At 42.0% G+C, this 23,234-nt stretch overlaps 14 non-coding genes across 14 annotated transcripts; all 14 read right to left on the reverse strand.

The window, feature by feature from the left end:
* Positions 1-469: 469 nt before the first annotated feature.
* trnai-uau lies at positions 470-562 on the reverse strand. Its single transcript is given in 2 exon segments — positions 470-505; positions 525-562. It is a non-coding gene; the product is annotated as a tRNA-Ile (tRNA).
* Positions 563-919: 357 nt separating this feature from the next.
* trnai-uau lies at positions 920-1,012 on the reverse strand. The gene is given in 2 exon segments: positions 920-955; positions 975-1,012. It is a non-coding gene; the product is annotated as a tRNA-Ile (tRNA).
* Positions 1,013-1,369: 357 nt separating this feature from the next.
* On the reverse strand, positions 1,370-1,462 carry trnai-uau. Its single transcript is given in 2 exon segments — positions 1,370-1,405; positions 1,425-1,462. It is a non-coding gene; the product is annotated as a tRNA-Ile (tRNA).
* Positions 1,463-1,561: 99 nt separating this feature from the next.
* On the reverse strand, positions 1,562-1,654 carry trnai-uau. The gene is given in 2 exon segments: positions 1,562-1,597; positions 1,617-1,654. It is a non-coding gene; the product is annotated as a tRNA-Ile (tRNA).
* Positions 1,655-2,011: 357 nt separating this feature from the next.
* Positions 2,012-2,104, reverse strand: trnai-uau. Its single transcript is given in 2 exon segments — positions 2,012-2,047; positions 2,067-2,104. It is a non-coding gene; the product is annotated as a tRNA-Ile (tRNA).
* A 100-nt stretch (positions 2,105-2,204) lies between these two features.
* On the reverse strand, positions 2,205-2,297 carry trnai-uau. The gene is given in 2 exon segments: positions 2,205-2,240; positions 2,260-2,297. It is a non-coding gene; the product is annotated as a tRNA-Ile (tRNA).
* Positions 2,298-2,655: 358 nt separating this feature from the next.
* On the reverse strand, positions 2,656-2,748 carry trnai-uau. Its single transcript is given in 2 exon segments — positions 2,656-2,691; positions 2,711-2,748. It is a non-coding gene; the product is annotated as a tRNA-Ile (tRNA).
* A 357-nt stretch (positions 2,749-3,105) lies between these two features.
* trnai-uau lies at positions 3,106-3,198 on the reverse strand. Its single transcript is given in 2 exon segments — positions 3,106-3,141; positions 3,161-3,198. It is a non-coding gene; the product is annotated as a tRNA-Ile (tRNA).
* A 358-nt stretch (positions 3,199-3,556) lies between these two features.
* trnai-uau lies at positions 3,557-3,649 on the reverse strand. The gene is given in 2 exon segments: positions 3,557-3,592; positions 3,612-3,649. It is a non-coding gene; the product is annotated as a tRNA-Ile (tRNA).
* A 358-nt stretch (positions 3,650-4,007) lies between these two features.
* On the reverse strand, positions 4,008-4,100 carry trnai-uau. Its single transcript is given in 2 exon segments — positions 4,008-4,043; positions 4,063-4,100. It is a non-coding gene; the product is annotated as a tRNA-Ile (tRNA).
* A 100-nt stretch (positions 4,101-4,200) lies between these two features.
* Positions 4,201-4,293, reverse strand: trnai-uau. The gene is given in 2 exon segments: positions 4,201-4,236; positions 4,256-4,293. It is a non-coding gene; the product is annotated as a tRNA-Ile (tRNA).
* A 358-nt stretch (positions 4,294-4,651) lies between these two features.
* Positions 4,652-4,744, reverse strand: trnai-uau. Its single transcript is given in 2 exon segments — positions 4,652-4,687; positions 4,707-4,744. It is a non-coding gene; the product is annotated as a tRNA-Ile (tRNA).
* A 357-nt stretch (positions 4,745-5,101) lies between these two features.
* Positions 5,102-5,194, reverse strand: trnai-uau. The gene is given in 2 exon segments: positions 5,102-5,137; positions 5,157-5,194. It is a non-coding gene; the product is annotated as a tRNA-Ile (tRNA).
* A 358-nt stretch (positions 5,195-5,552) lies between these two features.
* Positions 5,553-5,645, reverse strand: trnai-uau. Its single transcript is given in 2 exon segments — positions 5,553-5,588; positions 5,608-5,645. It is a non-coding gene; the product is annotated as a tRNA-Ile (tRNA).
* Positions 5,646-23,234: the final 17,589 nt, after the last annotated feature.

Below are 23,234 nucleotides of genomic sequence, written 5' to 3' on the forward strand. Positions count from 1 at the left end.
TGACATCTAAAGGTTACCTGCTCCAGGTGAGGCTCGAACTCACAACCTCGGCATTGCTCAACTTGTACTGCCTTATAAGTATCCGCGCGCTGACCGATTGCGCCACTGGAGCCTACTGCTGTACCACCAGCTGACTGTTCTTATTTTTTTATGTCATGAGGCCTTGGCTGCAGTATTTTATCATTTGAATGACGTCAAGTCTTACAGGAAGTTTTGTTGACCTCTAAGCTTATTAGTCTTGCATTTCTTGCTGAAAAATAAGCTAACAACCATTCAACTGTATGGAATTACGTTTGAAAGGTCTACATCCATCAGATGATGGTGGAACTCACAAGCCATCCACTGGTGGTTTGAAGATCATACTTCTACACATTCAGCTCTGATCTTTACCACCATATTAATGTCAAAGAGGATCTTTCATCATGGTTTTCTATTTTCTGCCTTGACCTTGTGACATCTAAAGGTTACCTGCTCCAGGTGAGGCTCGAACTCACAACCTCGGCATTGCTCAACTTGTACTGCCTTATAAGTACCGCGCGCTGACCGATTGCGCCACTGGAGCCTACTGCTGTACCACCAGCTGACTGTTCTTATTTTTTTATGTCATGAGGCCTTGGCTGCAGTATTTTATCATTTGAATGACGTCAAGTCTTACAGGAAGTTTTGTTGACCTCTAAGCTTATTAGTCTTGCATTTCTTGCTGAAAAATAAGCTAACAACCATTCAACTGTATGGAATTACGTTTGAAAGGTCTACATCCATCAGATGATGGTGGAACTCACAAGCAATCCACTGGTGGTTTGAAGATCATGCTTCTACACATTCAGCTCTGATCTTTACCACCATATTAATGTCAAAGAGGATCTTTCATCATGGTTTTCTATTTTCTGCCTTGACCTCGTGACATCTTAAGGTTACCTGCTCCAGGTGAGGCTCGAACTCACAACCTCGGCATTGCTCAACTTGTACTGCCTTATAAGTACCGCGCGCTGACCGATTGCGCCACTGGAGCCTACTGCTGTACCACCAGCTGACTGTTCTTATTTTTTGATGTCATGAGGCCTTGGCTGCAGTATTTTATCATTTGAATGACGTCAAGTCTTACAGGAAGTTTTGTTGACCTCTAAGCTTATTAGTCTTGCATTTCTTGCTGAAAAATAAGCTAACAACCATTCAACTGTATGGAATTACGTTTGAAAGGTCTACATCCATCAGATGATGGTGGAACTCACAAGCCATCCACTGGTGGTTTGAAGATCATGCTTCTACACATTCAGCTCTGATCTTTACCACCATATTAATGTCAAAGAGGATCTTTCATCATGGTTTTCTATTTTCTGCCTTGACCTCGTGACATCTAAAGGTTACCTGCTCCAGGTGAGGCTCAAACTCACAACCTCGGCATTGCTCAACTTGTACTGCCTTATAAGTACCGCGCGCTGACCGATTGCGCCACTGGAGCCTACTGCTGTACCACCAGCTGACTGTTCTTATTTTTTATGTCATGAGGCCTTGGCTGCAGTATTTTATCATTTGAATGACGTGACATCTAAAGGTTACCTGCTCCAGGTGAGGCTCGAACTCACAACCTCGGCATTGCTCAACTTATACTGCCTTATAAGTACCGTGCGCTGACCGATTGCGCCACTGGAGCCTACTGCTGTACCACCAGCTGACTGTTCTTATTTTTTGATGTCATAAGGCCTTGGCTGCAGTATTTTATCATTTGAATGACGTCAAGTCTTACAGGAAGTTTTGTTGACCTCTAAGCTTATTAGTCTTGCATTTCTTGCTGAAAAATAAGCTAACAACCATTCAACTGTATGGAATTACGTTTGAAAGGTCTACATCCATCAGATGATGGTGGAACTCACAAGCCATCCACTGGTGGTTTGAAGATCATGCTTCTACACATTCAGCTCTGATCTTTACCACCATATTAATGTCAAAGAGGATCTTTCATCATGGTTTTCTATTTTCTGCCTTGACCTTGTGACATCTAAAGGTTACCTGCTCCAGGTGAGGCTCGAACTCACAACCTCGGCATTGCTCAACTTGTACTGCCTTATAAGTACCGCGCGCTGACCGATTGCGCCACTGGAGCCTACTGCTGTACCACCAGCTGACTGTTCTTATTTTTTTATGTCATGAGGCCTTGGCTGCAGTATTTTATCATTTGAATGACGTGACATCTAAAGGTTACCTGCTCCAGGTGAGGCTCGAACTCACAACCTCGGCATTGCTCAACTTGTACTGCCTTATAAGTACCGTGCGCTGACCGATTGCGCCACTGGAGCCTACTGCTGTACCACCAGCTGACTGTTCTTATTTTTTGATGTCATAAGGCCTTGGCTGCAGTATTTTATCATTTGAATGACGTCAAGTCTTACAGGAAGTTTTGTTGACCTCTAAGCTTATTAGTCTTGCATTTCTTGCTGAAAAATGAGCTAACAACCATTCACCTGTCATGGAATTACGTTTGAAAGGTCTACATCCATCAGATGATGGTGGAACTCACAAGCCATCCACTGGTGGTTTGAAGATCATGCTTCTACACATTCAGCTCTGATCTTCACCACCATATTAATGTCAAAGAGGATCTTTCATCATGGTTTTCTATTTTCTGCCTTGACCTCGTGACATCTAAAGGTTACCTGCTCCAGGTGAGGCTCGAACTCACAACCTCGGCATTGCTCAACTTGTACTGCCTTATAAGTACCGCGCGCTGACCGATTGCGCCACTGGAGCCTACTGCTGTAGCACCAGCTGACTGTTCTTATTTTTTGATGTCATAAGGCCTTGGCTGCAGTATTTTATCATTTGAATGACGTCAAGTCTTACAGGAAGTTTTGTTGACCTGTAAGCTTATTAGTCTTGCATTTCTTGCTGAAAAATAAGCTAACAACCATTCAACTGTATGGAATTATGTTTGAAAGGTCTACATCCATCAGATGATGGTGGAACTCACAAGCCATCCTCTGGTGGTTTGAAGATCATGCTTCTACACATTCAGCTCTGATCTTTACCACCATATTAATGTCAAAGAGGATCTTTCATCGTGGTTTTCTATTTTCTGCCTTGACCTAGTGACATCTAAAGGTTACCTGCTCCAGGTGAGGCTCGAACTCACAACCTCGGCATTGCTCAACTTGTACTGCCTTATAAGTACCGCGCGCTGACCGATTGCGCCACTGGAGCCTACTGCTGTACCACCAGCTGACTGTTCTTATTTTTTTATGTCATGAGGCCTTGGCTGCAGTATTTTATCATTTGAATGACGTCAAGTATTACAGGAAGTTTTGTTGACCTCTAAGCTTATTAGTCTTGCATTTCTTGCTGAAAAATAAGCTAACAACCATTCAACTGTATGGAATTACGTTTGAAAGGTCTACATCCATCAGATGATGGTGGAACTCACAAGCCATCCACTGGTGGTTTGAAGATCATGCTTCTACACATTCAGCTCTGATCTTTTACCACCATATTAATGTCAAAGAGGATCTTTCATCATGGTTTTCTATTTTCTGCCTTGACCTCGTGACATCTAAAGGTTACCTGCTCCAGGTGAGGCTCGAACTCACAACCTCGGCATTTCTCAACTTGTACTGCCTTATAAGTACCGCGCGCTGACCGATTGCGCCACTGGAGCCTACTGCTGTACCACCAGCTGACTGTTCTTATTTTTTGATGTCATGAGGCCTTGGCTGCAGTATTTTATCATTTGAATGACGTCAAGTCTTACAGGAAGTTTTGTTGACCTCTAAGCTTATTAGTCTTGCATTTCTTGCTGAAAAATGAGCTAACAACCATTCAACTTCATGGAATTACGTTTGAAAGGTCTTACATCCATCAGATGATGGTGGAACTCACAAGCCATCCACTGGTGGTTTGAAGATCATGCTTCTACACATTCAGCTCTGATCTTTACCACCATATTAATGTCAAAGAGGATCTTTCATCATGGTTTTCTATTTTCTGCCTTGACCTCGTGACATCTAAAGGTTACCTGCTCCAGGTGAGGCTCGAACTCACAACCTCGGCATTGCTCAACTTGTACTGCCTTATAAGTACCGCGCGCTGACCGATTGCGCCACTGGAGCCTACTGCTGTAGCACCAGCTGACTGTTCTTATTTTTTGATGTCATAAGGCCTTGGCTGCAGTATTTTATCATTTGAATGACGTGACATCTAAAGGTTACCTGCTCCAGGTGAGGCTCGAACTCACAACCTCGGCATTGCTCAACTTGTACTGCCTTATAAGTACCGCGCGCTGACCGATTGCGCCACTGGAGCCTACTGCTGTACCACCAGCTGACTGTTCTTATTTTTTGATGTCATAAGGCCTTGGCTGCAGTATTTTATCATTTGAATGACGTCAAGTCTTACAGGAAGTTTTGTTGACCTCTAAGCTTATTAGTCTTGCATTTCTTGCTGAAAAATGAGCTAACAACCATTCAACTTCATGGAATTACGTTTGAAAGGTCTTACATCCATCAGATGATGGTGGAACTCACAAGCCATCCACTGGTGGTTTGAAGATCATGCTTCTACACATTCAGCTCTGATCTTTACCACCATATTAATGTCAAAGAGGATCTTTCATCATGGTTTTCTATTTTCTGCCTTGACCTCGTGACATCTAAAGGTTACCTGCTCCAGGTGAGGCTCGAACTCACAACCTCGGCATTGCTCAACTTGTACTGCCTTATAAGTACCGCGCGCTGACCGATTGCGCCACTGGAGCCTACTGCTGTAGCACCAGCTGACTGTTCTTATTTTTTGATGTCATAAGGCCTTGGCTGCAGTATTTTATCATTTGAATGACGTCAAGTCTTACAGGAAGTTTTGTTGACCTGTAAGCTTATTAGTCTTGCATTTCTTGCTGAAAAATAAGCTAACAACCATTCAACTGTATGGAATTATGTTTGAAAGGTCTACATCCATCAGATGATGGTGGAACTCACAAGCCATCCTCTGGTGGTTTGAAGATCATGCTTCTACACATTCAGCTCTGATCTTTACCACCATATTAATGTCAAAGAGGATCTTTCATCGTGGTTTTCTATTTTCTGCCTTGACCTAGTGACATCTAAAGGTTACCTGCTCCAGGTGAGGCTCGAACTCACAACCTCGGCATTGCTCAACTTGTACTGCCTTATAAGTACCGCGCGCTGACCGATTGCGCCACTGGAGCCTACTGCTGTACCACCAGCTGACTGTTCTTATTTTTTTATGTCATGAGGCCTTGGCTGCAGTATTTTATCATTTGAATGACGTCAAGTATTACAGGAAGTTTTGTTGACCTCTAAGCTTATTAGTCTTGCATTTCTTGCTGAAAAATAAGCTAACAACCATTCAACTGTATGGAATTACGTTTGAAAGGTCTACATCCATCAGATGATGGTGGAACTCACAAGCCATCCACTGGTGGTTTGAAGATCATGCTTCTACACATTCAGCTCTGATCTTTTACCACCATATTAATGTCAAAGAGGATCTTTCATCATGGTTTTCTACTTTCTGCCTTGACCTCGTGACATCTAAAGGTTACCTGCTCCAGGTGAGGCTCGAACTCACAACCTCGGCATTGCTCAACTTGTACTGCCTTATAAGTACCGCGCGCTGACCGATTGCGCCACTGGAGCCTACTGCTGTACCACCAGCTGACTGTTCTTATTTTTTTATGTCATGAGGCCTTGGCTGCAGTATTTTATCATTTGAATGACGTCAAGTCTTACAGGAAGTTTTGTTGACCTCTAAGCTTATTAGTCTTGCATTTCTTGCTGAAAAATAAGCTAACAACCATTCAACTTCATGGAATTACGTTTGAAAGGTCTTACATCCATCAGATGATGGTGGAACTCACAAGCCATCCACTGGTGGTTTGAAGATCATGCTTCCACACATTCAGCTCTGATCTTTACCACCATATTAATGTCAAAGAGGATCTTTCATCATGGTTTTCTATTTTCTGCCTTGACCTTGTGACATCTAAAGGTTACCTGCTCCAGGTGAGGCTCAAACTCACAACCTCGGCATTGCTCAACTTGTACTGCCTTATAAGTACCGCACCCTGACCCATTGCGCCACTGGAGCCTACTGCTGTACCACCAGCTGACTGTTCTTATTTTTTGATGTCATAAGGCCTTGGCTGCAGTATTTTATCATTTGAATGACGTGACATCTAAAGGTTACCTGCTCCAGGTGAGGCTCGAACTCCCAACCTCGGCATTGCTCAACTTGTACTGCCTTATAAGTACCGCGCGCTGACCGATTGCGCCACTGTACCACCAGCTGACTGTTCTTATTTTTTGATGTCATAAGGCCTTGGCTCCAGTATTTTATCATTTGAATGACATCAAGTCTTACAGGAAGTTTTGTTGACCTCTAAGCTTATTAGTCTTGCATTTCTTGCTGAAAAATAAGCTAACAACCATTCAACCGTATGGAATTACGTTTGAAAGGTCTACATCCATCAGATGATGGTGGAACTCACAAGCCATCCACTGGTGGTTTGAAGATCATGCTTCTACACATTCAGCTCTTTACCACCATATTAATGTCAAAGAGGATCTTCTATCATGGTTTTCTATTTTCTGCCTTGACCTCGTGACATCTACAGGTTACCTGCTCCAGGTGAGGCTCAAACCCACAACCTCGGCATTGCTCAACTTGTACTGCCTTATAAGTACCGCGCGCTGACCGATTGCGCCACTGGAGCCTACTGCTGTACCACCAGCTGACTGTTCTTATTTTTTTATGTCATGAGTCCTTGGCTGCAGTATTTTATCATTTGAATGACGTCAAGTCTTACAGGAAGTTTTGTTGACCTCTAAGCTTCAACTATGTTGATGGGCCGACAGTCACCGGCAACCCAAACTGCTGCAGCGTTGGTAACCTTTTTGCGGACTGGTCTATACAAGGCAGACTTTAGGACCCTGGAGAGGTGTTCTGGGGACTAGGCAGGTCGGGCTTTCCCTAATTGAAAGCTCACCTGCAGATTGTTTGACTAGTTGCTGATCAGTGCCAATCTAGTCAAACAAAAGGGTTTAAAGAGTCAGTAAGAAGGACTGGCGAGAGTGAAGGTACCGGTTGCACTGGGTGCAAGCCGGAGGGTTTACCCTATTTTCTGTTTGTTTAAATACCTTTGTTTTAAGTTTGAAGCCTTAATAAAGAACGTGCTTTGAGAATTTCCCTTGTTGCGTCCTTCTGAGAGCTGGGCAGGCACAGCATGCGGCGGGATCCGTGTCATTGGTCAACGCACATCGGAAGTAAACACAGTTGCGTTAACTGCGTTAAAATATTGTATCGCGTTAATCTCGGCCACAATTTTGGCAACGTTTGGCAGGCCTTACATCCATCAGATGATGGTGGAACTCACGAGCCGTGCACTGGTGGTTTGAAGATCATGCTTCTACACATTCAGTTCAAAAGGAGGAAAGTAATGTTGAGAAGTAAGATTTGAGTACCTGACTAGACTTGTGACATTACATTTGTTTCAATCCAATTAGCCACTTACTCAGAGTTAACTTTTTGTTAAAATGTCTTGACTAAACAACATATTTGGAATTGCCCCAATGTACAAACCAGTAGACACAAACACGAGTCAAATCAGGTTTAATGGTTATTTCTAGATGTTTATACATACAGGGAAACAAAAGTAGCAATACAAAAGTACTAAGTATGCATACATTTACAATACATCTTGTTATGTGCTATGAAACAAAGCTTCTCCACAAATGTATCTTTTGACCTTTTTTTTTTTCATCACACTGTATCAGTGTACTAAAATCACACATGGATAACATTGACAAAATAAAATATACAATCATGTGAAAACAAAAATACAAATCATGTAGAAATAAAATATAAATACACAAAAAAATTAACAAAAAACAGATCTAAAATATTGAGCCGTGGTCAGGACTGTACAATTAGCAATAGCCATAGACAGTCATGCCCAGGTGCAGGGGCGGTTTTTCCTACAGGCGGTATAGGCGGTCGCCTTGGGCGCCACTCAGAGGGGGGCGCAAAAAACTGCGCCCAGCAAAAAAAAAAGAAAAAAAGAATTGTTTTTTTTTTTTGCTGGACAGAGTTTTTTTTGCGCCCCCTTCTATATCTCCAACCAAAATTTTGACATAAAAAAAAAAAATCTAACATTAGGGTAAAATGAGCCAAAAACCGAAAACGGAAGAGGTACGTACATCCTTGGTGTTGTCAGGGGCGCAATTTATGAAGAAAAGAAAGGAAGAAGAAGAGAAACGTGCCAAGGAGAAAGGTAAATCCTTAAATCCTGTTCTAGCCTAGAATTAATTCCAGATAAGAAAACGTTCACGAATGCGTGAATTGCCCCCGGCACTTTAGTGGAGTTAAGATGAAAAGATGTAGCCTACCTATCATTGAAAGTTTCCCTACTCCCTGTCACATAGTTCTTTAAGGATTTTACAGAGGCGGTATATAAAAAATGATATGTCCATTTATTCTACATTATACAAAAAAGACATGATTAAAATAGGGGCGCACATATAAAGCCAATAGCCAATGCAACAACACTACAGATATCTTACTTGTTGCATAGCACACCCATTAAAAAAAATGGAACCAAGAGGAGAGAGCACATTAGTCCAGTTTTAGCTGCTCTGCACTGGCTTCCAGTAACTTTTAGAATTGACTTTAAGGTCCTTCTCCTAATATACAAAGCCCTTAATGGGCTAGGACCAAGTTATATTGCAAACTCCCTAGTCAAATACTTGCCCTCAAGAACACTGCGATCATCGAATGCTGGTTTATTGGAGGTTCCCAGCAAGAGCCGTAAGAAAATCGGGGACGCAGCATTTGTCAATTACGCCCCAGTGCTATGGAACATACTGCCTATAGACATCAGGGAAGCCAGCTCGCTTAACATCTTTAAAATAAAAATAAAAACGTACCTCTTCACATTAGCCTTTAACTAGCTACCACTTCGCACTATATATATATATAAATACTTTTAATTTAATTTAAATCTCTACTGGTGATATTAAGGGGTTGGATTAAATATATCTCTATAATTATAATTATAATTAAAAAAAATTTGCACTATATCTTTGTTATGTTTCTTTGATGTCTATTTTTATGTGCATGTCATTTCTTTGTGCATATTATGTATTTGCTGTAAAGCACTTTGAGCTGCATTCTTTTGCATGAAAGGTGCTATATAAATAAAGTTTTATTATTATTATTATTATTAAGGAAGCCAAAACACGGCAACTTCAGTGAGGAATACTGGTAAGTGTTGTATTGTCAACTTTAGCGAATGGATGTATGTAATCTTGCTAGTTAGCTAACGCTAGCTAGCCAGTGACTTGTGACGTTCCTTGTTATTGCCATTCAGTCGAAACATCAGTTCAAGTTCAGCTGTACCGCAATTTGCGTCATTTTGCATCATAAAAGTTTGAGTAATCAAATTTGGACAGCTTTAGTGTTGGTGGAGCGAGCTAGCCAGTTTAATTAGACATGATTCAACTAATCAAGAGCTATGCATCTTGGAATAAAAAAATGCCAGGCTGTCCAAATATACCAAAATGCTTAATAGCTACATTTAACAAATGATGATAATACATACTTTTGTTATATAATTTTAGATTCACTTTTAGAAGACTAAGAAAAATGTATTTGCAGGCGATTGGGAAGATGACGTGGAGGTGTGTGTGTGTGTCCATAAACATTTGAACAGGGGGCGTGGCCGGAGCGTAGTCCAGCACAGGCGTGACATTTTCTCAGTGATTTGTTCTTGAATTAATGTTTGTTCATCGTCGCGATCGTTGTTGTGTTTATGTGAAAGAAATTCAGTCTTACAGGGCAAAATAGCGTTTTAAAGTTGCAATTCCGTTTTCGTGGGGGAAAAACATATTTTTTATTTGGGAGGGGGGGGGGGGGGGGGGGGGGGGGGTGCCAGGAGTGAAGCTCGCCTAGAGCGCCAAATGTGCTAGGGCCGCACCTGCCCAGGTGAGCAACATTAAATCAGTTGTCACTGTACATCAGATGCTCTAAAGTGGCAAATTCAGTTCACTGTACATACACTTTATCAATTGAATGAAATTTCCAAACTAATGACACTAACACACAGCCTTGATTTTTTAAATCAGCACATTTAGTGCCGTGAATGGGGGTTCCCCTAATCCCCCTTGAAGCTGCTTCAATTTTTGGCTGCTTCACTCCTTCGGTGTGTGCCGTTTCATTCCTCAGACAGGTGCAGCATGGAGCTTGTGGCTGGTTACACAGAGGCACGAAGCGTGTCACGCAGACGCAGGAAGTGTTCCCCCTTCTCACAGGCTGCAGTCTGTCTCCTAGGGTCCTTCCCAATACAGTACACAGCCAACACACGGAAAAACCGCCATGTCCTTGAATACATCTGAAACCAAAGACTGGGTTGTGGAATAAGGCATGGAAAGGGGATTCAATAGTATTGGTATATTAATCCTCAAGTTTCAAAATAAGCCACAGGTCTCAGCCACATTTCATACGGAGCCTTTTCATGTTAATTAGTGTCTGCTTACAGTATCAAAAGAGACTTAACTTACCCTCTCTCCTTGTGTCGTACAATCCGGACGGCCCTTACAGATTATATTCCCAGAATTCGGAGCTGAGCTGGCATGACACGACGTGACAGGCACCACCTGCATCCGTATTCATGGCATTAAGCCACACCTGACAGCCAAGAGTGGAGACGGTGTGTTACACTGAGTGCGAGATTACTCTCATTGCTCTCAGCTTCCTGACGTACGTGCAGTGTGGATACCTGTGCAGCTGACTGCATGGTCCCTCTTCCAGCAAATGGGGGGGCCCATCGGCTTGCGCCACAGTGCCCCCCGTCCCTCTTCTCTTTGAGGAAAAATCAGCGCATGGCCTCAGATTGCACGGCCAACCCCTCTGGGCTGACTCAATTTGGTCGGGAAGCAGGGCTTCCTGTATGGCCCTTGACTACCTGCAAGAGACAGAAGATGCTCTCATGACAAAGTTCTCATAAATCATCCTTGACATCCAAAGGAGGGGAAAAGTACACTCAGACATATTAGTAGTGTAATGCACTAATTTACCACTTTCTACTTTGGGTCTTTTAGCAATTGGTTTGTATGTAAATGTAAATGTGGCTTGGCTTGGTTCTAGATGATTCCGCTTCCTGCTGGCCTTTTCGCTGCGGAGGGCTTGACGCCTCAAAATCAAATGACTCCGTGAAACAAACCAGTCCTGAAACACCTATAATTAATGAGAACGAATATGTTGGCAAAAGATTTTAGGAATATGTGTATATAACACCCCCCGTTTTTTTTTTTAAATCAGTAGAAACAAAACTCAATAGTTACCTGAACTTCAGCTGTTAGCGTCATTATAACCGTAAAACGGTTGTAATGGTCACGTTCCATCAACGGGGTCTTAGAGGCGAAAAACAGCATTAAACACAAAACCGGTAACTATAAAATAAACTACCATAATATGTATAAATATATTTATATGCCTTTAAAAATTTAAATGATACTTACAATACGGGTTGTAGCTTGTGAGGTCGCTAGTCTGCGGGTTTATTATATCACTGGTCACTGAAAATAACAAGAAAACGCTTTTATTATATTCACGGTTCACATAATGTTGATTTTATAATCATGTTAAAACATGTAAAGTACCTACATAAACGGTTTAAACTATTGTGGGTTCCACCGATGTTTAGTCCATGTTCTTCAGCGTCCACTATGAGAAATTAAAAAGGCCTGTATTTTTACAAAACGGTAAAAGACATAAGACAAACAGTCTGAGAAAGAAAATATAACATAAAATGTAATACATTGTTAAATGAGAACATTTCAATTCTTACTTAAGGTGAAAGAAGCCATCTTGAGTGTTTCGTCAACGAGGTATACCAGCTACTCAGTCCTTTTGCGCAGTGAGTTTCTGAAATGATCGTTGCTTTCACGGGATTGCAATGGGTTCTATATAGTCACGAAGTGGTTTATCTGGCCATCAGGGGGCGTATTATTTAGGGGGGGGTGTGGTTAACGGATTCACCTCTAGTGGACATGTATGGGGCATGTATCTGTACACTTCCTGTTGTCAAGGGGCTCTGTGCATTAGTTTGAACAATTTGTCTGTGGGCATGTCTGAACGATGCCCCCCAGTCTGTTATAAGTCCTGTATACAAAATGGGGTTGGGCACTAAAGTGGTTATTGTGACTGTGTCTGTGTGTGTGAAAGAGTCATCTGCTAGAACACTGGGTGTGTATATTATGGGTTGAGGGGAGTTTATTGTCTCACATTGTATACACAAGAGTTATAAAACAAAAGGGGCTAGTTGACATTCTAGGATTTAATTAGCATGTGAAATGACAGTGCTACCCTGAGAACAGAGAGATAGCCTACGGTTGAATCATGATCCACCTTGTCAAATCTTGTCACATGTCAATCATGTTGACAGGGGGGGCATCAATCAATCAAAACATTGACATGTGTCAACCATAATTAACCGGGGGTCATACATCAATCAACTTGATTGACAGTTAGTGGATTATAAAACTACTTACGGGTCTGATTGCATATGGCATGACTAGCAGCTAGAAGCGCCTGCGCTTCATGTTTTACCGCTTTTATGATGTTTTCATTACTGTTAGTGAGGTGCTGAAAACCAGTGGCCACCTGGTTTGACAACCATTCTGAATTGTGACTGTCCGTCAATCCTAGACGTGTTGGCAAAATAATTAGCTGAGCCGAAAACACCTAGATATTCTCACTAATAAATCTTGCTTTGTCCGTGCAGGTAACATTTGAACAGCAAGTCTACTTTTGTAATCAGCAACTAAATCATCGATTCGTGCCTGTAGCCATGCATATGTTTCATCCTTATCACTGCAGTGATCTACATACGCTGACAATACATTAGAAATGTTATAAGAGACATGAGCCATGACTAGATGTATGTCATGTAATAAGGTCTTATTTATATTGCCTTTGATTAAACCTCCCGGAGGGATGGGATATAGTGTAGGGCACTCTGTGGGTTTGTGATGCACACAGGTAGTCAAATTAAAACACTTTTGTGTAGTCCATGTACAATTGAGCATATTAGTATACTCTGCTATACTTTGAGTGCATTGCCCAATACAGTATGTCCCCTCTTTCTGGGCTGTCCAAACAAAGGGCTTCGGCTTAGTGCGGTCACCTGTTGAGAGGGAAAGATTGAAGATTATATCATTATATTCTGTATGTGTAACATTGTGTGGTACAAGATGTGTGCACCGGAATGCGGCTGGTCCTAATTCCTTCGTGCGGTAGCACTTCTTAGGATCTATTCCGCCGTTGTCTTTAGAATAAATAATGTTCTTGGAGCCTATATTAGAACCAGCATGTTTCTTGAGCTGATACCGTACTGTGTTGTTTAGAAATTATGGAGGGTATTGTTGTGGCTGATCGTTCCGTTCCTTTTCTATCAGAAGACTGGAGACTGAGTAGAAATCTGGAGGTTTTATTGTAATCAATAAGCTACAATAAGGAGATGGTCCATAGATTAGCTCGATCTCAAAGTACAACTGTCCTGTTGGCGTTTTTAAAGCCTTCACCATGTGGGGCGGTGCCCTGCGTTAACTCCCCTAATCATCTCTATATGGGCGTGTATTTGCGCGCTTTGAGAGCCTATTTTCTGAGGCCACCTATGACCTCTACTTTCTATGTGGGAGTTCAAAGACTTCTGTCTCCGTCTCCACCTGGTGTTGGATATTTTGAGGCTCCTTGAGGCTCTCTCTCCCCATTCCTTATCTGGTGTTATTTGGCACATGCGTCATGGTCTATTCCTGTGTTGTGCCTGCTTTTCAGAAAGTGAGACTTTTGTACTGAGAGAAGCTAATCCATGTTCATCTTATCATAAAAATATCCCACATAATCCCCCCTATGTGTCTAATTGACACACAAAACATTTCATGCTAACATAGAAAGTACACACTATCAATACACCAAACAGTAATAAAAGCACATCTTATTGTATATGCAAAACATAGATTCTGTGTCCATTTATACGAACACCTCAATCAATACTCATATAAAGGCATATGGCTGTCCGTGTACCTCATCCCACAGACAAAATTGAAATATAGCACCACTATTTGTGCGAACCTTCAAGTTTTCCAGAGACATCTTAACATCATTAAAACAATAACATACAATCATCCCCGGTAATATTTCCCGGGGAGGTCTTCATACATATAATAACAACTATGCTAATAGTACCCACACCCCCCTATGTATATAAACATGCATAATTTCATCCTTCATAGATCTACTACGAGCTTATCATCAGTGTATGAGTTGTCCAGTGTATGTATTCAGTGCATATTATTGTATATCATGCATCTTCCGGTGTGGCAAAGTCTTCCGCTCCTTTGAGCCTGCCCGAGTGAGTCAGAGGTTGCGTCTGTGGCGAACCACAAGGCCGCCTTGCTGGCGAGGCAGGCTAGCACTTGACTGAAGCGTGTTATTTGTTCTTCTTTTTTTATCCAGGACTTATGTGGTCTGGTCACCCAGTTCCCACACGTCACTGTTGGAGTCAGGTTCGCCTCCTGACTCATCTTATTCTCAGTTGCTCATCACCTGTATCATTTCAAGGGCTTCATCATTACCGTAAGACATTATTAAACCAACCCTGCTTTCATTTTTATCAACCAATACTGTCATTTGAGTAAATTTAGAAGCTATTGCTCGAACTGCGAGAGACTTGAAACAAGGAATAATACAACATACTATCAAACAGAACACTAATATGATGAGTGCAATGATGCCAAGCACAGAAGCAAACCATGCTCCCCAGGACCCAAACAGACTTCTAAACCAGTCGGATATAAAAGAACCAAACTCAGGAGGACCTGCATTCTCCTTCAACTCATTACGCAATTTGAATAGTTTGTTCATTGCTATCGTAAAGTTCCCACCTGGCGCTGTGTTATTAGGAATGAAGGTACAACAGTAACTCCCAATTTTAGCACAAACTCCTCCCTGCTTTGCTAACATCCAGTCAAGTACCATTCTATTCTCCATGGCCATTCTTGAAGTGGTGTTGCGTCTAAACAAAGACCACGAAGTTTGCCAATCAATGGAGTCGGGATGCCAGCAAATGTCGAATTCTTCAGCAGGGTTTATTGCAATACTTAGATCACAATAAGAGAAGAAATCAAGAAATGTTCTGACTACCTAATCTCGCGCTTGGACATTTAAACTTAACATGACACTCCCCCTAAAGCCCTGAATGGCTGAACCTATGTCCAATCACATCCCTACCCTCTAATCTGACTCCATCCAATCAAAAAGCTTACAATATCTATCATGACTCACCCATTTATCCTGTGGGCACAGAAATCCCTCCCCTTATCTCAAATAATCTCATTCATACCTTTACTTATAAACTAACTTACCTATTATCACATGTTATTATCTATCAACACACTAACATTCCTACATAATTCCCCCCTTTGTGTCTGATCAGACACACTAACCTATGTCTCCATAACTATATCATGCACACACTATCAATCTACTATGTGATAAAACAAATATACTTGACATTCTGTACATCAAAACCAGTTACCATTATGTTAAACAATTCATACATTCCATCTAACCAAAATATTACTACCCCCATACAATACAACAGTCTCACTAGGGTGGTCCTAGATGAGCATACAGTAATATTTACAAAATATACAGAACACCATAGAATGCAAATCTTGTCGTGTGCAATATTGTACATTTGATATAGCTTCCGTATCGGTGAATGTCCTTGAATGTAACCATTTTTATGTCAATGTTCTGGTGTTCCTGAATCCTGAGGTGCAACGCCCTTTACCTCGCAGATGGGAGCAAAAACCTTCGTATTTTAAGGTGAAAACTGAACCCACTGCCCTGTCCTGTACAGCGACACCTGCATTCCGCAGGCTGCGAGTAGCAACCCTGCACCTCTGAACACCAGTGTCCAACTGTATTATTGTGTAGAAAGTTCCATCACTCCCACCGATGTGATCCTCAACTCATCCACGAATCTGCCCAAAAAGTCAGAGGTTACCAGTACTTGACTTCGGCATATCCGTTGTAGTTCCTAGACGCCCGTGATCCGGTCGTCCAGATCCCACGTATCCATGAGGGGGCCTGGTTCACCCCCTGTCTCGTCATCCTCGCTCATTCCCATCGATATTCCATCCGTAGATCCTGGCTCCAATAGTTGCGGCATCTCCATAGCAACCTCCCTTTCGTACTCCGCAATCAAACCTTCCGCTGCCCCCTCTCCATCCACCTCCAAAGACACTTGAGGTAGCTGAGACGTCACCGCCCGAACTGCAAGAGATTTACAACAAGGAAGCACACAACACACAACCAAGCAAAACACTAATAATGTAACCCCTATAATTACGGCCACTGTAGTTAACCACGCTCCCCACTGTAATCTAAAGATACTCTGAAGCCAACCTGTAAGCGCAGAATCACCCCCATTCTGCCCAGCATTACTGGCAAGTTAATTCCGGAGGTATGCTGTTAATCGCAATTAAAAGTTTTTTTTTCTTCTTAAGCCTAAATCTTATAAATAAACGAGTAATCACTTCAGACAGCGTGCATTTTAGACACTGTTGTTTAATTGTATTTTTTTTAGACACAATGGTGCCCCTCGACTGTAAATCGTAAGAATTTCCCCTGAAGCAATTCGAATCACCTCAATCAGCCCACTGTCCTCAACAATGTTGATGGGCTGACAGTCACCGGCAACCCAAATGGTAACCTTTTCACGGACTGGTGGAGTCGTGGAGTGTGGGTTGGCATCATCTAACCTGGGACTGCTTTCTGTCGGGTGCTTTGCATTAAGGTGATAACTTCAAGACGAGCTGCTTCTGTGATGGCTAAATTCAGCTTGACAAATGCTACATACAACTTTAATTTTGTCGATTGTTCCGTCATTTTGTCTCTTAAACAGAGACTTTCCGCCCAACAATCCCTCAGCTCTCTCCATCTTCTCAAGATTTTTCTGTCATTCCCCACTTTTAACATGGGGGGCTATTCAAGCCCCACCTGTCCCTCATCGCTCCCATAAAATGGTAGGCCAAGCCCCCTACTTACTGGCTACATTGCCCGAGGGGACACAGGTTCAAGTCTGGCCTGATGTAATTTCCCAATCCTCTCCTCACCTCTTCTCCGCCTCACCTCCTGTCATAACTTAATTTCCTATCCAAATAAAGGCATTAAAAAAAAAAAAAGTTGCGTTAATTGCGTTAAATATTTTATCGCGTTAATCGCGGCCGCATTAATCGCATAGATTAACGCGTTAACGCTGACAGCCCTAGTTTTTATACTTTAGTTTTATTATCATCACTTTAGTCAGAGGTGGTAGAAGAGGCCTGTACTCAAAACTGTAAAAATAACATTACAAATAAAAATTGTGCATTCACAATTTTAATCTGGTAAATGTATAGAAGTATCAGCATGCCAGATGTATTTTATCTGTTATTTAGACAGAATAGCACTGTTGATTTTATGGTGATTACTTGCTTGTGACATATTTTCCCGTGATTTTTAACAACATTTTGTGTTTTCTACATATTATGACAGTAAAAAATAAAGTTATGTACCGTTTCTCGATTTAGGTTAACTCACTGTATCTACTACGGTGATATACTATTTTGGATTTTACGGTCTTTTACTGTTGCTATTTGACAGTTTTTTTACCGTAATTTCTACAATTTCTTTTTTCAGTGTACAGTATGTCCATGGCGAATATAGCCTAACTATCGAGATTCTAAGTAACATGGAGACAAAACTTTTTCTGTTACTTCACGTATATCATAAACCCTTGAATATAAAAACGACTCAGTGAAATTGGTTGAGAAATGTAAACGCTATAGTGCTTTTTATTCAGAAAAAACGCAGCTCCACCGTTTACTTGCATTTGTTTACAGGCCAGTCTTCACCTCCTATATGGCGAGCCCCCGGCAGGACACATTGGCACGTTGCAGCAACGGGTTGAAGCAGTCAATGGGGCATCTATGTATATATATCTATCAGTCCCCTCAGGATTTCACTAGTTTTTATAGGATTTTGATAGTTGCGGCCTAAAATTATTGATTTTGCGGGGGCTTTTCCAAAAAGTCGCTGTGTTTTTTAGGTGTTTGTTGCGGTGAAATTGCGGGAGCAAGTGAAAGTTGCGATAAAAAGTTGCGAATTTCCCTCTTTGCAATTATGATTTAGTTATTTGTTGAAAAAAATCAATAATTAATAAACAAACAATCTTTAAAGAACAAAACCATTGAGAAATGGTCCTCTAAATACTTACCAACATGCCAAACAAAAGATTACCAGGACTACAAAAATGTAGCAAAATAGGCTGTTCTGCCCTCTGCTTATTTAGGTCAGAAAATGTATATTGCTTTTATTGTTGTTATGGAAACGAACACAGTATAGTATAAAAAAAAAACCTGTGTCACTGTGATCTGTTTCGTCGTCTGACGTCCTGCCTGCTTTTCTGCCATTCTCATTCTATGCTTATCAATCTGTTTTGCTATCCTTGTTGATTTATTGTATCCGTATAGGTGTTTATGTTGTTCAATTTCATATATTAATTTAAAGTCGTCCAATTCCAAGTAATCCATTCTACACTCGCTGCTACCTTATCTTCAATCCGAAAGTAATGTTAAATCTCCATGGGAACAGCTCTCGAGGGTTTTGGAAATAATCAGATTTATTGCTTCCTTCATTATTCACAGCAAAATAAATAATGTTCATTACATTTCATAGATCTTTTACCAGACTCTGTGTAAAAAGGGCCACGCACACCCTGCGGAAAATTATAAAAAATTGAAGCCAGATCTATTTTTGAATCTTCAGTGCGGACATGGGCTGCATCCAATTTCCATGTCTGGTGTAGTCATTCTCATTGTTTACAACGGATTAGAACTCTGCTAGTGTCTGCACCATGTCCGCAGGGCAGAATATCTGCCCTTGTAGGAAGGGAGAAAGTTGTGGGAGACGACAATGATTTGTCAAATTTGCGGGAAAGTTGCGGTGATGTGTTGAAATTGCAACGTCGCGTTGAATTCGTGGGGAATCGTTTGATTTGCGTGAATTGGTGCGATCGCAAAATCCTGGAGGGTCTGATCTAGCATGGTGGTGACGGAAACGTTTATAGTGAGATTGACAAGTCAACAACCAATCACGCCGCTAACATTAGATAGCTGGCCCAGACACCTCGCAAATCCCCTCAGATGTATTTTTCAGTTACAATAATAAAGTTTTTACATTGTGCAGTGTCTACTTCTCGGTAAGTAAAAAAAAAATCTAAGCAAAAAAAGGTCAAACAAACAACTGATGACGTCACCCCATTCAAAGTGAATTGGGGTTCCTGCCCCATAGAAACACCCTTTGTGAAGTCAAACGATGTAAAATAAATGTGTTATGATTGCATTTTTAACGACAAATCAATGTTAAATTATAACAATATAACAAAAAATCTGTGTTTCATGAAGCAGAACACAAGTAATTACACACTTTTTGGTACAATGGAATTAATAGGGAGCTCTCAATCCAATATGGCGGAGACAAACGTTCACTCACGTTGTATTTTGGGCGTGGTTAATAATGCGCTCTAGCCATACGTATACACAATATTTCGTATACATTGATACAAACAGGTTTTGGAGATCACGTTGGGACTTTACTGCTAAACACAAGGACATTCATACACATTAAGACTGTATAAATACGCACAACACTGCACATATGACTAGATCTTTATTGTTTGTATTATTTGTTGTATGTTTTTTGTTAATGTATATTGTCCATCTGGGACTACACATTACTGTGAACTCATCTAGGAGTGCCCTAGTGATACTGTGCTATATTGTAAGGGGATGTATTAGAATTAAGTTAGTTTCAGTGCATGTGGTGTTTAAAATAAGGTTAAAATTGTGTTTTGTTGAATAGGAATTAATTTGTGTTTATATTGGTGTATGGTATATTGATAGTGTGTACTTGTCAAAGTATGTCTTTAAGACATAAAGGGGGGACATGAAGGAATATTTTTAATAGTTGATGAACATGGATTATTTTATAATAATAATAATAATGCATTTAGGCAGTCTGTGATAATGTGGGCGTGGTGCCAAAACAGGTAACACGTTCGTTTGAGGGAAAGTCAGATAGTGTGGGTTAGATATAATTGGCGGTGGGGTCAACCAAACAAAAGATAGATGGGTGTGACTAAATTACTTTTAAAAGATGAACGTGTCACAGCCCGAAAAGTTACAGGTCGGCGTACTCCCCCAGGCTCACAAAACACAGGAAGCTTGGCAACAATCAACTTTTTATTATAAATAGTTCCCAGCTCCTACACAGGCAATCACAGTGCCCACCGCTATAGGTCTACTGGCACTAAACATAGCCCCATGGATGGGGAGGAGACAGACCCAGAAAGCAGGTAAATAAGTTACTACAAAAATAGATATCTCAGGTAATAAATAGTAAACAGGTGAATAAATATAAGGCATACACAAGCCCACACCAAATTCATCACACACAGCAATACACTCATTTAAATGACAATAAAACCGTTTGCACTCCAGTGTCTAAAACCACACCACTCAGGTTGAGGCGTAGTGACGCAGTGTGTCAGCTCACCCACTGTTCTCCTGTTCAGCGCTACGTTGCAGCCGGGTCCGTGATGCCCAAAAGACAAGACAGACAAACATGCAAGATAAAGAGTCCACTGGTCGGCCTCTCCGAACAGACCAGAATAATAAAATAAATAATTCCACACGCTCTGGCAGCCACCACGCAGAGGACGTCACGTCAGCTTGCGGAAATCCCGTGAGCCCAATGCTGGAGTGGATCCTCCTCCGCACGGTCCGGATGTTAAGCAGGCACCGCCCCCGACGATCGCGTAGTCCACTGCCTCTTATAATTTATAAAAATTAAGACCTTTGTCAGGTTTTTAATGGCACACACGACACACTGGAACACACACGTGCATATATGGAGGCGACACAGGACACACACACACGCAGGTAGGCCTGAGGTCGCGGTGAATTTATTTTCTGCTTTTTCCCACCCTGGACCGTCCTTCCTCAAGGACCCCCCAGGAGCAGTGGGCAGCTTTGCAGCGCCCGGGGACCAAGTGAAGTGAACTGTCCATCTTTGGTCAGGGATGGACATGAGTTCTGTTATTTTGCATGTTTTTACTGTTGGGGTTCTTAGTGGAGGAACCCCTTGTGAACACGGGGAGAACATGCAAACTCCACACAGAAAGGCCCGGGAGATAGCCCACCTGAGCACTGTGCACTCTGGGGAGGACCTGCCCCCCAGAGCCAACAGCGCCCCATGCGGGAATTGAACCCATGACCTTCTTGCTGTGAGGTAGCAGTGCAAGCAACTGAGCCACCGTGACCCTCTTCTGCTCTTGCTTGCGTTGCCTCACGGGCCGGTGATCACCAGACCAGCTGTGAATCACAAACACTGATCAGCTACCTGTCGCATACACCGCACCATTACACGCAATGGGTAGGTGGTGAAAGTATCACTTCCCTTCAAGAGATACTTATCGTGCGTTGAGGCTGGGTTCTCTCGGTCTCTCAGGTGTATTTCCAGTGGAAATGCCGGTGGCCCTCTGCCTCCCATCTTCCGTATCCCATCTCCTTTTCGTGAACCGAGTCCCTCCTCTGGCATGAACGCATCCCCACCTCAAGTAGCGCTCGCCAGGTGGAGACAATCAATGAAATAACCAATGCCTGCACGCTTTCCCTTTCACCCACAGGTGTCCATGGTCAATGTCAATTACCTTGCAAGCATTGCATTAGCCCCCAATCACAAAACACGCACCACACAGCATATTACTTTACACACGTCATTTTCGCATATCACTTTACGTCATTTTCTAACCCATATAGATGTTACACAACAAACGCACCATTCATACAATTAGGGTTTTTGGGAATTAGAGAGGGGAGTAGAATGTGAGATCATCCATGGACATTTTCTGTTGGAAGCTTAGAGCCTTTCAATAAACAGGGAGGGAGGTTTTTCTCACGGTGGTATGTTGAATGAAGTTTAAAATGAAATACGACTTAGACGGCCAAACGCCAGTTTTGTAGTAACAAGCTTTTTACTTTTTAAGAAACGAAAGACTCTTTAGTTTAATATCTTTTATTTTATTTCCAACAACTTGTTATCCACCATTCTACAATAAACGGTCAAAGGGACCAACTGGACTCACCTCTACTTCTCATCTTTCCTACACGCGTCAGAACTAAATCCATCTCAGCCACCAGTGGTAGGCAATTAGAAATTGCTGCTACAATTAGTCAAAAAACTCTTCCTCCCTCAAGTAAGTAACATTATGCAACAATTGTACCTTAAAATAACAGCTTGAAAAAAATTGTGCCGCTACAATGACTTTTAATATGGCGATTTGCGCCTCCGCCATTGCCATCGGTGGTCTGTGGGGAAATAACTGCGCTATGTAGGATTCTGGGGCCGCCCGATCTGGGACGGATGTGCTTCGACCTGCTTTCTGGCAGTGATTACGAAATGTCATATAGTGCCAGTCCACACTCGCAGCTATAATGGCGAAGCAAGCAAAGTCACATCAGTATTCATCATGGACAACGCACCAAAAAAACAGAAGAAGACGATGTCTTATGAAGCAAAGAAGAGAAAAAGAGAGGCCGACAGAGCAAGAGATCGGACTAGGGTCACAATCGGAACAGCTTTTACTCGTTAGAGAGCTGAAAGACACATTTGGATACAAGTTCGATTCACAGCTAGCCATCTTTCTGCTGGATTAGTAAGTAGTTTGTACTGTCTCTTGCTTGGTGTTTGACTGTGTTATCAAAGTTGTTGACTCGCTAGTTTGTCATACTCGAGGAAAGCACATTTCAATAGGTTTTGCTAGGCTTTAGAGTGACCAGATTTGAGTTTGTGAAAAAGAGGACAAATTTGTAGCAGGGGGAGGGTGCGGGGTCCAGCATGCTATACAGTAGCCTACCCTGCCTCCTCCCCCGCGACGGTGTCCTCTTTTTCACGAACTCAAATCTGGTCACCTTATTATAACACGCTTGGACATTGATGCTAGGTTTACGTCCTCTTTTTTGTCCGGGTAAAAGAGGACGTCTGGTCACCCTAGCTTAGCCGCTATCAAGACATCTCGTTAGCGATACCAGACATCTTGTTATAACACGCTTGGACATTGA

This window comes from Clupea harengus, unplaced genomic scaffold (genome assembly GCF_900700415.2).
Source record: "Clupea harengus unplaced genomic scaffold, Ch_v2.0.2, whole genome shotgun sequence".
Classification (NCBI taxonomy): domain Eukaryota; kingdom Metazoa; phylum Chordata; class Actinopteri; order Clupeiformes; family Clupeidae; genus Clupea; species Clupea harengus.